Genomic DNA, 16,191 nt, shown 5'->3' on the forward strand with positions numbered 1-16,191 from the left:
AACCATGACACTGAGGAAACAAGTGTACTATAAAAACAGGAAGAAGAGGAAGTTTATTTTTTTATGTTATTTTGAGGGAATATTTGTTTTTCTGAAGCTTAAGATACCAGCAAAAGCCTCCATCTGCAGGTCATACTATTCTCTATACAAAAGCAGCTGCAGCGAGTTTCCTCACCCAGGTCCCCAGAGCTGTCAGATGGGGAGGCCATCCTGCACATTACAGATCTGCTGTTTCCCTAACCAACACTGTTGTTCAGTTTTCACCTCATCTAAGGCCATTATGAATTGATGCACAGACAATACTCTATAGCTGACACCAATAAATCAAGTTATTTTGATGCTGCATTTCCCCCACGGCCACAGGGCTAGGCGTTCACTCCAGATATGTATTTTGGTATATTTACTGTAACAATATTAAGGCAGTACTTGTTGGAAATGAAGGGCTTTGCCACAAACAGAAAAGTTGTTCTGGACTCTCCTGCCTTAAGTTTGTGCTCAAACGAAAATAAAAGCATCAGTGCTATGGATGACAAGGATGCAGCTGGGATGTGCTGGGGTCAGCCACCACTCCTGCAGCAACCTGGTGGCACAACAATTTTCAGACTGTCACAAGTCACCAAAGCTGAACAGACCCATCACTTTGTCTGGAAGCACCAAACTTTGCTTCTGTCTCAGAAACATCTTGTGTTCACTCATGGTGGCATCACAAGGAGCCCTCAGACTTCTGTTCTATGATATATAACTTTATCCTCCTTACGTGAGTCAGGCTGAGGCACAGCACTGCCATGGGGTCTTCTGCTGTTAAAGGAGGTGGGGAGAGTAGGAGACAGGACCCCCACATCAATTTGTCTTCACTCAGGATCTTTTAGAAACAACTTCTCCACCTTTTTCTTGCAAAAGCCTGCAAGAAATCTAGATAATTCCCACTGCAACCAATGCCACGCACATGTACTCTATGCCAACCTAAGAGCAGAATTCAAATCTTTCTGCAGAATTCCCAGAGCACAGAAAGCTATCAATGCAGAAAATAAGTTCAACTTAACCTGAAAAAAAGGTTTAAATATTTAATACTCCTAATATATCCTCATCACTTCACTCTTCAGTACCATTTATACCTGAGTTATTTTTGTCCACTGAAAGTCATCCCTTTGAACTAGGGCATTCACTGTTTAGGAAAAACAATTAAATTTCCATGTTAGTTAGTGGATGTTAGTTAACTAGCAGGGGGAAAATTATCTATGTTAGGAAAATGCAAGTGCAACACCATCAGCCCTGCTTTCCATTTGACCTCTACCACAACTGCAATAATGATGCAGGTGTTATTTGTATGGTTATTGCGCATCAATTTTTCAGTATCTCTATACTGGATCAAATATGAAGCAGTTGCTCTTTGTCTGACACACACTACACCAAGCCACACACCTTCTGCTTTGCTCTTAAGAAGAACAGTGACTGCCTGTAACAGCATGGTCATCAGCGGGTACCCATCTTTTGTCAATTCACGTTTCCTTTCCACATGATTACTTACATTCAAATGCTGCTGAACTGCTCCAAATTCAACAGACCAGTTTTTACCTCTGCTACTTTCTGGGTTTTTCTGCCCCATGTGTGCTCATGTCCCAGGGTTTTACAGGACCAAATGTTCTACACCACCTTGTATTTCCTCCTGTTAAGTACTGGTATCAGATATTAAACAACTCACATCAGTTACAAGCAGAAATCGGAATAATAATAACAAAAATAACAGACGGAGCCCATAAGCACCAGCTTCTAGGAAATCACTATCAGAAACACTGCTAAAGTTTATGCTCTCTGGCTAATTAAGTACTTGAGTTGGAGGTAAGAAGCTGCACCCATATACAGTGCTTACCAAGACTTCCTGTGCTTTCCACCCCAAAATATCACCCAGAAAAGTAAGTTCCACTCTGAAATTACACCCAGATATCCTGACTTCACCCCTTATTTGCTCCAGATGAAGGAATGAGCTACCAAAAAACCCTGTGCAATGCTTCCACAAAAGTACCAAACTTTGACTCCTGCCATTGAGATAGATCATCAGTAGAGAACCAGCTAGCAAAATACAACAGTGTTTTGCTCCATTGTCTGCCATCACCCAAGAGATACTTTCAGAAGTCACGGACTGGCTCTTCAAGTTCTTTTCTTCAAAGCACATAAAAATAGTATGAAGTAACAGCAAAGCACAATAAAATGGTGGGTGTCTCATCTGGCTTCTGAGCTCTAGCAGCTCTGGTGACAGGACACAGTGTCCAGGACAGCTATAAGCCAGATGATGCTGAAAGTGCTGGACTTTTGTTCTGGGACATCTCACGGCTTCTTCACTTTGCACAGTCCCGGCTGCATGGGGCATTTTTGCCTTACCCATTAATCAATCAGTGTTTGTGGTCCATCAGTATTTGGCATGCCAATGACATGAGAAATAAAATCACAACAACAAAAACAATATAAAATTCAAGCAGCTTCAAAACTCTTCATGGCACTTACAGACTCCGGACTCTCCTGCCAAGCAAGGTAGCGATGGGAAGGCTGAGCTCTGGTGCCAGGGACCCCAGATAGCCATCATGCCTATAATGACCAGCTGTTGCCAGCATGGAGGATGGTACAGGCACTATTTCAAAAATCCCACTCCTGGATAGTGCCTGGGACTTTCTCTGCCAAGCACTGCAAGCTCCAGGGGGCTCCTCACTTGCTTTCCTGAAATGCTGCTGTGGAATGGGCACAGGGGGCTTTGAGGAGCCCAGAGGTGCTCACACTGTCTCCAAATAGCTGGTTTTATTAACTTTAACCTGCAACCGTGGGCTGCTGAAGGTGCTACATCCCATTTAGATTTGCAGGGATAAAATTAAGCTTTTCCTTTGATAGGGAGCGATTTTTGTGCGGTGCCACAATGCTTGTTCGGGCAAGCTTTCTACTCACCTGGGGCAAGCATACTCTTCAAGCTTAATTAGATCATATCCCTAGCTAAAAGAACTTAATAGTTAATTGAAACTTCATGCCAACCTATGGTCTGCTCTGCATGTCTCTCATGCCTCGTGTAATAGAAGTCCAAGGGTGGGAGAGCAGCGTGGGGTGGGGAGAAGGTTTAATTTTAGCCAAAAGGAAGAACAGAGTCAGCACACTGCCTAGCTAAAGAAACAAACAAAAAATAAAAATCCACTCTGCCACAACCCTGCTCCATGATGTGAACAGTGCATGCATGTGTACCATAAAGCAGAGGAGTGCTAAATGTCAAAAAGTGCTCACAAAACTGGCGGTACAGCCATGGACAACACAAGCCAAGAGTGCTGTGCTATGCAACACAGGGGGACAGTCTGCACAAGCCTTGGAGATGCCAACAAGGCGCTCGTGACAAAACTAAGGCTTATCCTACAGTGGGGAAGTTAGCACATACAGAAAAAACTATCTTTTTTAAGCACAGAAGAGGTTAGTATATTTAACATTTTAATTAGCTCATGAATGACAAAACCACAGTGCTGCAAAAGAAGTTCCTGTATTTAAAATGTTCCAAAATAAAATTAATACACAGGGACTGGATTTCAGCCTTTTAGGTATTTCCTTCCCCCATATTTAAGGTCTAGTTTTCAGAATAAGTTACATATAAGATAGCAAGAGCATATACAAGCCATAAATAAGCACAAACCTTTCAACTTTTCTTTATTCAATTAACTGAAGAAACTCATTCATGTTCTCTGTAATGCAGCACCTTCCTACAAGCCGCACTTCACTCTCCCTCCAGTCATATGTTTCTTCCTGGGATTCAAAGATTTCCCTTTGGTGTCAAGGGAGTTTCTAAATTCCCTTTATGAATTATACAGCAAGAGATACCTGAAACAGGTGCTCAGCCAAGGACAATCCCATTGAAGCCATCCAAGGAAAGCCCTCCTTGGTTTTCTGCCATCTCACTAACCTGGGGAGCTCTAAGGACAGCTCTAGCAATTTACAGGTAGGACTGCCCTGGACCTTATATAATACATTTCTGAGAAAAAGATTATAAGCCTCCTAAGTTCTCTGCCGTCCAGAATTTGAAGCAAAACATCAAATCAGCAAAACACCCCAAAGGGGTTAGTTACTTCCTTCATTGATCAACACTTATCATTTTAAAGTGTCTTGAAATGCATGACATAACAGGGAAATTTACCTATGGATTAAAAAAAAACCAAATTCAACAAGCTGTTCTGCATTTTTTGTCCTTGCTACACAAGATCTTGAGGAGAAGTTGAGGCGCCAGACAGTTCTGTCCTAAGCCAACAGCAGTTCTGTAAAACACAGCACAGTTTCCCTTCCCTGTTTGCTTTGCACTGTGGACTTCCACGCCTCACGTCCCTGCAACCACGGCCATCCGTCATGCTCCAGCTGCCTCTCCCTGGCTATTTGCTTAGGGCTGGGTACAGCCAGGAATTCCTGCGTGTAACAAAATGTACAAACGTGCTTTTATGTGGGGCAGTTCGATGCTGGAGAGCGCTCTCAAGGAGCTTCCCCCTTCTGTCCTGGGGAGCTGGCTTTACGCACAAGTTCAGGGAGCAGCAGAAGTTTCTTGCTGACAAAAGTCACGTGGAAGCAGAGGAAAGGGGTTCAACATTTATTCTATCCACCTAAGGAAATGAGAGCTTAAAGGAGTGCAGAATCCAGAATGTAAGATATGATAAGGCTTAACAGGTAAGGAAATAGCCACTGCTCTGTATCTGGTAAGGAATGCACCCTTCAAGGATAAGCCAAGGAAGGCTCACTGTCTAACACTGGAAGACACCATCTGCAGACACAAAGTAGATTCACTTCTGGTCTAAGAAAAATAGTCACCACCTCCTTGTTCCCTCTCTGGCAAAGATTGACCCAATTGCCCCAAATTCACATCATGGCAGTTAATAAAACCATGAGCTGAAATTAATCAGTACCAAAAAAATTGTATTTTTTCTGCTGAGACATCACCAATTAAGACAAATTTCTCTGTCATTCCATCCTTGCCTCCTCTCCTCACTGCTTTCATTACATACAGGGATGTTTACTTCAGTATCCACTGTAAAATAAATCTAGTGCTAACCACACTCAGAAGTAACATCAGTAGCTACCTACCAAGTATTTTTTAATGCATGCTAAGATTTGGAGAGTCACTTTCATATAAAGATGAGAGAGGATGTGAAGGATACGCCTTTGATGTTCAGTTCTCAATTGAAGGAGAGTTAATGTTGACCATTTCAAGAGACAACCTCCTGCAAATGCAGGCATGTTCTCTGCAACCAGCAGCAGCAGCTTTCACCTAGCTCACTGGAGCCCATTATTGAGCTCTTTACAGCATAATTCACAACAAATATGTCTCATATATTGTGTCTAATTCCTCCATAGACAAGTGCTTGGAGACAACAGACCCAGGTGCCCCTTGCAAAGCAGTTGGGCTTTCCAACCCTGGCTTACAGGGCAAGGGATTCTTTATACTGGACAAAAGCAGCACCTTGCTGTTTTAAACACCCACAGTATGAGCAAGTATAGCCAGGGCTCACTACTTGTGACCCAAGGTGAATGATGATCTGAAGAATGTCCAACCAGGGATGATCATTTTCAGTCCCACCTCTACCATTTGTACCCCAAGCACTGAAATTAGAGCAATTTTTTTCTTCTTAAAATATGTAGAAGCAAGCACTACTTGCAACTGACTATGTACAGGAGGGTATCAGACTCATGTATAACCACAAAACCTGGTAAATGGTCTTGTGAGAAATTATTTCTCCCATTCCTGCAGCAGAGAGCAAGTAAAAGAGGGAAACAGTCTAATAATATTTAATTGCTTTTTTTCCTCTAGATGAAATTTGTACAAAAGGCATGCCTTTTAAAATCTCAACACTTAAGTGCTGGAAAAAGGATCTATTTTCTTCTCTGTATCACCTTACCCCAAATCAACATAAAAACCTCAGTTACGTTCACAATCCAAATAGAATGGATTAGCAGAATCACTCTGTGATTTTATTGCTTCAATCACTGCAGAACACGGAGTGCATTTGGCCAGCAGAGGCAAACCCAAAAGCAGCACAGTGCTCTCCTGCTCACTGCTGTTCCCCTCTGGTTTTGTTCAAGTCAGCGCTGAGAAAGCAAATTAAGCTTCCAACTCTCAGCTCCTATAATGGCACGTGATACGCAGCACTGACTCCAGAAGTTTATATATCTTCTCTTTAAAACATGAATGGGAAGGTGTACACAAACACCCTTCTTTCCCCATCCCTTCCTTCCCATAAGAAGGGCTGTTTATTTTTTTATTTGACCTTATGAAAGGTTGGGGAAGCTATTTCACCAATACTGTGATAAAGGTTGCCCACGCTTCCTTAGGGAAATAACCCAGGGAAGGAGGAAAAAAACAAAAAAAAAAAACCACCACCCAAACACCCCCACCAGCAATATAGCAGCTAGATGTATTATTTAATGACTTTTGGATAGAACATCAAATTTTATCGACTAATTAATCCGGTCTACAGCTCACCCAGAGCTTTCCTGAACTAGAAAATACAGAGCACACAGATGTACAAGCTTTAAGTACTGCAGAACTTCAGTGCTCCATAGCCAACCAAGATAAAACTGCCTCAGATAGGGGTTTTGGTGTTTCAATTTATGGATTTTCAGGACCACCATTTCTAAAATAGTCCATGTAACTACTAACTCTAGGGAACAATCTTTTATGCTCATGGGGATTTGGAATGAAGAGGGGCTTTTCTGCATGCACTGGAAATTTATTTCAGGACTCTTGCTTAAAGGCACACATGCAGAACCAAACCAAATGAATTGTTAGTGGCTGACTTTGTTAAGCTGTAATTTATTTCATTCATGGGCTGATTCACAGGTGATTAAAGGGCTCCTCAACTGCTCGCTGGGGGAGGATCAGCACAGCTGAGGTCACTGGCACACCAACCACTATCTCCAAATCCAAAAACTGGGAGACCCTGGCTAGATCCTGGCCTCTGGGCACACAGTTATTCCTAGGACACAGCTTAAAAAGCCTGGGAGAGAGGCAAGATTTTTAATGCGCAAGTACAGAAGAGAAGTTGGGTAAAAACATCACAGTAAGGGAGGCACACATTTTTAACATCATCCAGCCCAGCATCATGCAAGCTGGCCACAGCAATCCCAGGATAAATAAACTCTTTTGGAGTTCAATCCAAGGCATCAAAATAAGTCCACTTCTGTCTCTCCTTTATCTGGTGCTGCTAAGCATTTCTACACATACCACATTTCTATAATCATAACTTTGAGGTAGGGGAAGACCACCCTTCCCCATGTCAAACAGATAAAATCCCTCATCTTCCTCCTGACTCTGTGTTTGTAAGGACATTAACCAAAACTGGTCACTTATCCAGAGAGACTGACCTGGGAAGGTTTAGGACTTCTGGGTAAGGGTGAGGGAGACACAGACTTTAGTAACTGATAAAAACACAAACAAACCTGATAAACAGCTAAGAAGAGAGGAACGGTTGATATTTATCATATAACTTGTTTTAGGAACTACTGTAAAAAGGCACATCACTGACTGATAAGATCTTCCAAATCAGTGGAGTTTATGTATACATAGGCACAAGGGGAAAAGGTTTATTTGGAGTTTAAGGTTCTTCCTGTAGGATGCAGTGTTTATAAAGGGTATTTCTAGAACTTCCTGACTGCATTTGTGAGATCGTGCTCTCTGTGTGCCTCCAGTTCCCTCTCCACACCAGTCTGTCCCTCTCCTCTCAATACCCCTTTAACTTTTCAATTTTATTTATTATTTTTAACCCATCTGGTCAACTCTGTATTTCACTTCCTTCAAATAACAAGCAGAGGCTCATCTCCAGCACTGTTTAGTAATTTTCCAGCCATTCAATACACTTATGAAATATTACTATAACAAAATGCCAAATACTTGCACAGAAAAGAAAGAAGGAAATTTTTCCCTTAAGCAGCTCTAATGGCTTAATTGTACTGCAGCCTTTTATTCTTGCTTTTAAACACAAAAAACAAGCTCTGCACTCTCTTTTTCTTCTAGTTCAACTAAACACCAAGTGCCTTTTTAAAAGCACAAGGTCATTCAAGCAATGCAAGTATGAGAATTACTATTTTATAAAACTCTGTACCTTTTCCTAACCCTTTTTATCTTTACAGCCACCAAACTGCATACATATAGTAACAACATGTAAAGCAATCAGGGGCTGCAACCAGCTTAACACCTCCCATGCCAAGTTTCAGTCAAGGATGAATTACATTGGCAGCATTATAAACCTCTAGTGATAAACTTTTTGCTGCAATTTCACCAGTATTTAAAATAAAAAAGCCGACCACAGAAGTATCAGTGGCTTTTCCATAATTTATAAACACACACACTTTATATACGAGCATAACAAGCTCCTGAAATACAGATTTACACTGAAGTCTAACAGAGGTGTCTGTACCCTGGCCGTTTATTGCCACCAAGGCAAGCAGGGCTTTAAATACAACTTCAAAAATGAAAATAAAAACTTTAAAAAGAAATCAGCACTAAGGAATCAGGCACCTTTGTTTTTAGGAAATGTGATCATGTAAGGTGGCTGTATTGTTGAAACTGTGGAGAAAATTGGAGAAGGCAGGTCTAGGTCTGGCCCCCATCTTCAGCAACATGCTCTCCCATGCAGCTCCTTCACAGCCAATCTGCTGGCAGAGGAGGGGGAATTTCTCAGCTCATCAATATCATCAAGACCCACTGCATGGGGCACCTAAGGCAAAATTAGGCATTCATCACCCCACTGAACCACTGGACTTCTGACCTCAAACATACACTCACACAGTACAGACAAATCATGGAGAGGTGCAAAGATTCAAGCATTACAGTAATCACACAAATAAATGAAACAAAAGTACGTAATTGAACAAAAACTAAGCTACACATCTATAATCTCCAAGCATGCTTTAAATTAATCCAGGTAATACTTTCAGATCTCTACATCATTTTAAAGAACGAGACAGTTTGTAAATAATTGCAACCCCAGAGTCAGATCCCCACAGCAGTACTGACTGTACTTGCCAGTTCTGCTGATGCCTTTCAGCAGCTCTTTTATGGCATCCCTTGGATCACTGGAAAACAAAAAAAAAAAAAATAGCTCTCCAGTATTAGAACCTGGATATGTTTCCCCTTCACAGTCCTCAAGGTTCTACAAAGACGGATGTGGTGATGAGCTGCCCAGAACTCCAATTGCTACCAAGGCATGATCCCAGCGATTCACCCTCTCCTCCCGCCCCCTTCTGTCCCAGCCTGAGGCAAAGCACACGCTTCCCTCTGTGCTGCAACTTGAAGCATTAGTTAGCAACCTTCCCTCAGCTCCAGGGCATACCTTTCCACTTGTAAAACCAGGTGAACAGCCAGCACGCCTTCCAAGCACTTGGAAGCCCAGGTGGGAGTGTTCGGACATGTCAGCGAAGAAATGCAGCGAGCGCAGGTAAGCTGAGCTCTCTGCCTTTAGTGAGGGGGTGAACATGAACACATCTTTTGGGGCAGCACGCCTCTCAAAATACGGACCTGCTCAAGGTGCTGTGGACTAGGAATCATTACAGAAAAAGAAGTGCTGCCAATATTTAAAGGGAGAAAGCCAGACAGAAAGGAGACCCTTCTTTCACCTCAAGTATGTCCCCCAGAAAAATGCTTTCCACCACTAGTACGGGAATTAACAAATAAATAAAAAGCATAAATGGTCTAGAGACTCAAACAAAAAAGGTAAATTACACAGGTGTGCTTTAGCTCAGATACTAATTGCTTCTAGTGGCATCAACTAATTCTAAACATGGACTTAATTCCTGTAAAACCACATCATTTAAGAAATGTCTTTCTACAGGTGAGGGGAGGACCAGCAAGGAGCTGGTAGGTGAACTGTGGCGCTGCAACAGGCTCCAGTGTTTAGGGAAGAAGCTTTGTGATTTCCCACAGCATTTTGAAACTGACTGCTGTACAACTGCCTTCAGTGTATTTCAAGTATTGCAATGGAAACTAATCTTGCTCTCAACTACTCAAACAGGCAATTCTACATTTTAATGTACAGGAGGGAAGCAGCCACTTCTAGCCAGCAAGAAAAGAAGTAATGGGACTATCCAAACAGGATGTATGTATAATGCAGTTGAAAAAACCAACAACCTAAGTGTTTCCAGACCTCCTTGGGACTTGAGTGCATGTGCAGAACATGCTCCTGTCCTTGCACGGCAGCACAGGTCCCTACAAGCCGGAAGATGTGCTTTCCATACACAGGATCAAAAGACGCTATCAGGTTTTACAGCACATCTCCCAGCACCAGCCTGGCAAAGAGCAGCAGCAGAGGTGCAACAGTGACCAGCACAACACTCCTATTAAAAAGGAGGGGGAAGTGGTTGCACTCAACAGGAGACAAACACTTTTGCTACCAGGGAGAGATGTACACAGGTAAGGAGTCCTAATGTTACTTCTGAAAGCCCGTTTATCCTTCAAATAGCTCACTGAAGACACTAATTCTGGCTTGCATTTTTCCTCATTTCTGTAGTACCTGGGACAAAAAGCTGTAGCTAGCAAGGAAAAAGCTTCATCACCACCCTAGTCTTCAGGTCATGGAATGTTTTTTGTCCTTGCCAGACACTGTCAAAGTCTACACTTTGGGCAACTCTGCAATCCCACTTTTGGAACCACCACAGACGGGGAAATCAACTTCTATCGTTAGAAAGTCCTGTAAACCCTGCTCCCCGTGCCTGCCAGTAAGAAGCTTCCTTCCTAGCTGGGATAGCCATCAGTAGTACTCAGCTGATAGACTCAAGATCTCTCCTCTGATTACATGTAGGAGTTGGGAACAAAGGGGGGGGGTGACAGGGACACGACAAGTCCCCAGAACATAGTCCTTGAAGTGCAAGTTGCAAGCAAAGAAAGTCAAACAATAAAGTAATTCAAAGACTGTAAAAACAAGCAGGCTAGAGACAAAAACAGTACTTTGGGTTAAAACTCACTTCAGACCTACTGCAACAGGTAGAGCCTGCTGGCAGAAAAGTCTCCAACAGCCTTGAAAGCAGGTTTTGTAATAGTGCTTTTCATAAAACACCATATTTAAGGTGAAGCATCTACTGTGTTTTACCCCACTGGGTGCATGTTGTAAGGATCACCTTCCCCTGATGTGAGGAGAAAATACTGCCATGAGGGTTTGCCTGCAGCATGACTCATAGAAGTCCTGTTTCCAGACAAGTGTGACACAAGAAGGAATAGAAATAAAATCGAGAGGAAGCAAAACAATACCCTCGAGTGTGGCGAAAAGGAAATGGAGACAGAAAATGATATGTAGTGAAGACATCCTACTGGACTTTGAGATGATGTCCACCTGCCCCCACAACACTTGTCTGATGTCAAGCTGGAGCAGAAAAATGAGGTTTGGGAACATTTGCAGGTACCAAGACCAATGGTGATAAACCTCCCAGAACTGCTGTGCTGGTGGGCAGAAGTGCAGTAGTAGTGCACTGCTTTGCTATTCTTGCTCCTCATCCCAGCTCCATCCTGCAGCTCTACAGCCTCCACTCAGCCAGGAATTGGGGCCACAGATGGTTTTCCCTGCTTTGCAAGGAATCAAATCCTGAGAAACCATGTGAGCAAACCCAGCCTTTGCTCCCAAGAGCTGATGCAAAACCCAAGGTGAGGGTCAGACACAGAGAGAAGGCGGCCAGCACAGCCCAGCTGCATTTCTCTGCAGCTTGAAAGGGTCAGGTTTACAGCACTGAGCAAGCACCAGAAAAATAAATGATTAAAGGAAATTTGACAAGGAAAGGGGGTGGACGTGGGTAGAGAAACGGGAAGGAAGGAAGGAAAACTCAGAAGATCTTGGCAGAAAACCAATGGGTAAGAAAAGAAACAAAGAAAAAAAAAAGAAAAAAGAAATCATTAGAAACCATCAGCTGAGTTTACCCATGGCCAAAGTGGGAAGAAATGGCCAGTGCAAGCAAGATGCTGGGAGATGCTGCCCTGCTCTGCTTGTTGCCAGGCTTGGAGCAGACCTCTCTTTCCAGTGCTGGGATTCATGTGACAACAGTTTCTTGCTTTCTTTTGGTAGTCTACAGAAACAGGGACCTGCTGCAGTTCCCATCTCCTGTCAATCAACTCCACAGTCTATCTGTGCCTTTTTTAGTCAACTGACCTTTTCTATTTTACTTCTTTTTTAAATTCTACACTGCTTTAGAAGCCTAAGTCCTACAAAAATCAAATGCTCCACTTAGCAAACAGGGCATATATCAAAAACACAGTCTCCAGAGCTGTACTTTTAGTTTCACTGATCTCTGTGCCCTCTCCACCCCTGCAGAGCTCTTGCAAGAAAGATCACCTTGTGCTGTTACAAAGTGGGGGAAAAAAAGGAAAAACAAAAAAGCCAAATTTTTCAATGAATTTGTTGTAGGAGTAGTTCCTATGTCCATTCTGCTGGAGGGAAGGAAACTGAATTTATAGATTCCTCAAGTATGCCAGACCGTGTAAGAAAGAAAAATGAGGGATTGAAACCAATAGTTATGTTGTGCCTCATTCCTGAGCTCCTGTTTTCCAGCCTGATCCTGAAGAAGGAGGACAACTACCATCATCTCCCTGCAATTTGGTGGCCGACAGGAAACAATTTTGTGGTTTAAATCCAGCTAACAGCAAACCAAGCCCATGTTAAGAGCGAGCCTTGCCACACAACGCACTTTTGTTTGCAGCCTCAGGATTTAATTAAACAGGTAGATAAAACCTACCTTTTAACCCACGCTCCAGGGTGTGCCTCAGTGAGATAAAAAAACAGGCTGCAAAACCAGGTCAAAGATGATTCCCGTGCTGGTGCAGCATCTGCGCCCCACTCAAACACCATCCCACCGCACTCCTCAAGGAGGGCAGCTGCACCAAAACCCTCACTTTCTGCCCCAAAGGCAGGTTGGTTTGGTTTCTCCTTTTCAGTGCTGCATCTGGATTACCCATGGGCTGCATGGGGCCATAGCAGGGTCTAATGTGCTGAGAAATTTAAAATCTACCTCCCTTCCTCTTGTGGCAACCCTCTTCCCTTCCAGTTGTCTGACCGAACACCCTCTCTATACATCCTCCACCTACAACTACTTTTCAAGCATTTCCAAAACAGAAGTAGAAAGAGTAGAAAGGGCAAATCCCTTCTTTTTTCCCCCCCCTCTTCTTCATCTGACAGATCTATTATTCCCTTATAAACAACTACTTCTCCCAGAGACTGAACAAAGCAGCTACTTACATGTCATATTTTAAACAGGCATGTTTTCAGGCCAAGAAATAAACAGTTATATTTTGGCAATCCTTCATTTCCTGTCCTATTTGCGAGCGATAATGTCATAACACAGTGTGTCCCATGCCTTCCTCCCTGGCTGAAACTTGCAGCAAAATAATTTAGCTGAATGAGCTGCCTTTAATACCTACAGAAAAATCATCAGAATGGGGCATAAATGTACTGAAAATGAAGGGGGGAAAATAATTTTTTTCAACACAAAGGGCAAACTGCAATACTTATGGATTCAAAATTCAAAGCAAACATCACTGGTGTCTGCTCAGATGTGGAGGGAAATGAGATTTTTGGATGGGCAAAAGAACCAGCAAGAGCCAGTTGAGTCTAATTTTCTTTCCTTAGACAGGAAAAAATACATTGGTGTGATCTCACACCACATTTTGCTGTCCTGCACACCACCACAGCAACCCTACACATATGCCACTTAACCCAGCTCGTTAAAACCTCCGGGGGACCAGTCCCACTTTCAAACACTTGGCAGGAGCGCTCCCAGCGCACTGGAATAAACCAGGCGCGCGCTGGAGCGGCGGGGACGCTCCCGGGACACAGCCCGGCCAGGGCATCGGGCTCCATCCCAAGCAGCGCAAGGCTGCGGACCAACACTTCCTCGTTCTCTGACCTTTTCCATTTAATTACTTCCTGTGACTTTCTTGGAACCATGCATCGGAACGAGCAGGCGGCAGCCTCCGGGCATAACCGAATCACTTTAAGGGCTCAGCTCCATTCTCCCCCTCACAGGCGGAAAAGCCACGGGCAGCAGCCCATCCAGGATGGCTTCGGAGAGGGTCGCCCACAGCCGCCCATCTTCTGGGTGGCCGCTGCCCGAAATCCCCCAGCGCTCAGGTCCAGCACCGCAGCCTCTGATTTATGGCCTGGCATCCTCATTCTGCCCCCACCCTGCAACGTGGAGGTAGCACGGGCTGAGCGAGGGGCAAGGAGGAAAGCAGAAATAAAGGCTGAGATGCAGAAAGAGGCGCTTGCTTGGCAATGACAAACTGACCTCTATGTATCGATCCGAAATGGTGCAGTTCTGAAGGGACCGATGAGTTTCCAGCATCCCAAGTCCTGTTTGCTTCCCTTCTCGCTTTTATAAATTGCCTCAAAACTCTAAGTGTAATTGAGCTGTTCTCAAGAAACTACTAAAAAAAAAAAATAGGCAAAAAGAAGGGGGGGGAAACCCTTGTTATTTACTTGAAGAGGGTTATTCTAAAAGGCATCCTGACAGTGGTCCCTTTTTTTGTAATCTGGCTGTTAACATTTGCTCACAGTGCACTCAGTGAAACAAGAATAGCTATGCAAATTAAAGCCAGATATCTAGGGCAAATAGCGTGCTATACTACCATTGTTCTGACAGCTTGAGAAAACTTATCAGAAGAGCCTGTCCTTATTTCTTTTAACACCATATATATTGGAGAAAAAAAAAATCAAATCACTTCACCCACCACTGAAATGAAAAAACAACCCATGAGTCACCGACTTCAGCAACGCTATCAATCAGTGCAAGGCTGGAAGCGAGGAGCTTACAGAGGAAACTATGGCTTACCTAAAACACCTCTCCATGCCCTACAAAGCCAAGGCCTGCGCTAAACCCTGACAGCCCAACCACGGCCGCCAGGAGAGCCACCAGGGATGTGCACTGAGGTAGGGACCATGAGGCACCACTGACCCTGAAAGTCAACGCATCCAGACCCCAACAAAAAAGCTTTCAGTGGCCTGGGAATGGCTTGAGTACCAGCTCCCTGCGGTCACCAGCACTCCCAACCTCCAAGGGACCAAAGCACACAGTGCTGCTGGCTTGATAGGTGACCCCAGGAGAGGTGGCCTGACCCAAGAGCTCCCACACACATGAAAACCATTAGCTGAAGCCTCCCTCAGCATGGCAGTGCAGCAGCACATGGAAGAATTCACTCCCAAAACAAACTGCAGCCTACAGTCAGGGGAAAAAAAATCCCCCACCTAACCATCAGAGCCAAGTGCTCGGTGTTTTACATCAACATTCACCTCTCCACTGAGCCCTGCAGGAAAACACATTTGGAAGAGGATCTCGCCTCAAGATGAAGGCTGGTGAGCGCCAGATTTTTGTCCACTGAATTGGGTTAGGTTTGACCCCGTGTTCTCAAACCCAGAGACAGGGACCCACTTCTCTTCCTCTTGTCCAATTTGAAAAGTTTAAAAAAACCCCAAACAAACCAAATGAAGAAGCAGGTTTTTTATTGGAAATGAGTTGGCCATGTTTTTCCAGCCTGCTAGGTCATGCAACTACTTCTTTTTTTGTTTTTTTTTTTTTCTTGTTTTGGTTTTTCTTTTATCAAATTCAAAATAACCACGATTTTAGAAGCTACACATAAACACGAATTTATAGTCTCTTCATTAAGAGCTGCCAAAATAACAATTCCTCTCAACACACACATTGGGGCCAGAAGCCATTTCCTTCGCCACTCACATTTCTCCAGTAATTCACCCTAAAATACGTTTATCATGATGAAGGTGCAAGCGTGGCACATGCCACCGATTATGATCTTTTCGGACCTCAAAACCGAGCCAAAAAGTTGCACAATTTTGACGCTGCTTTATAAGCCCTGCAAGGAGTCGTTTTAAAGCACGGTACATCCTATGGCGCTTGGCACCGACCCAGTCCTGCACGCCAGTGAGTCATTCCTCTTGACTGTCAAAACCCCGAAGGAGATAGCCAGGAACAGCCCCTGGGCCAGCACGGCGTGAAAGAGCCCTTCCTGCCATTCCGCTGCAGTAGCTTTAGGTTTTACTTTGGGGAAGAAAGCATTAAAAAAGGGAAAAGGGCACCGTCGGGCATTTTGAAAGCCTCGGTGCGGCCTCTCGGGGGGTTTATTAGCGGGGAGGCGGCGGGAGGGCTGCGGAGCGGGGGTGGGCGGCGGGGGGTGACGGTGAATGGAGAGGCCGCCGGTGACCG

The 16,191-nt window shown here is 44.0% G+C and overlaps 1 protein-coding gene across 1 annotated transcript in view; it reads right to left on the reverse strand.

The window, feature by feature from the left end:
• The window catches only part of SPRED2 (sprouty related EVH1 domain containing 2), a 59,203-nt gene that overhangs the window by 42,230 nt on the left and 782 nt on the right, over positions 1-16,191 (reverse strand). The window lies entirely within an intron of this gene.

This window comes from Ammospiza nelsoni, chromosome 3, assembly GCF_027579445.1.
Source record: "Ammospiza nelsoni isolate bAmmNel1 chromosome 3, bAmmNel1.pri, whole genome shotgun sequence".
In the NCBI taxonomy this organism is placed as follows: domain Eukaryota; kingdom Metazoa; phylum Chordata; class Aves; order Passeriformes; family Passerellidae; genus Ammospiza; species Ammospiza nelsoni.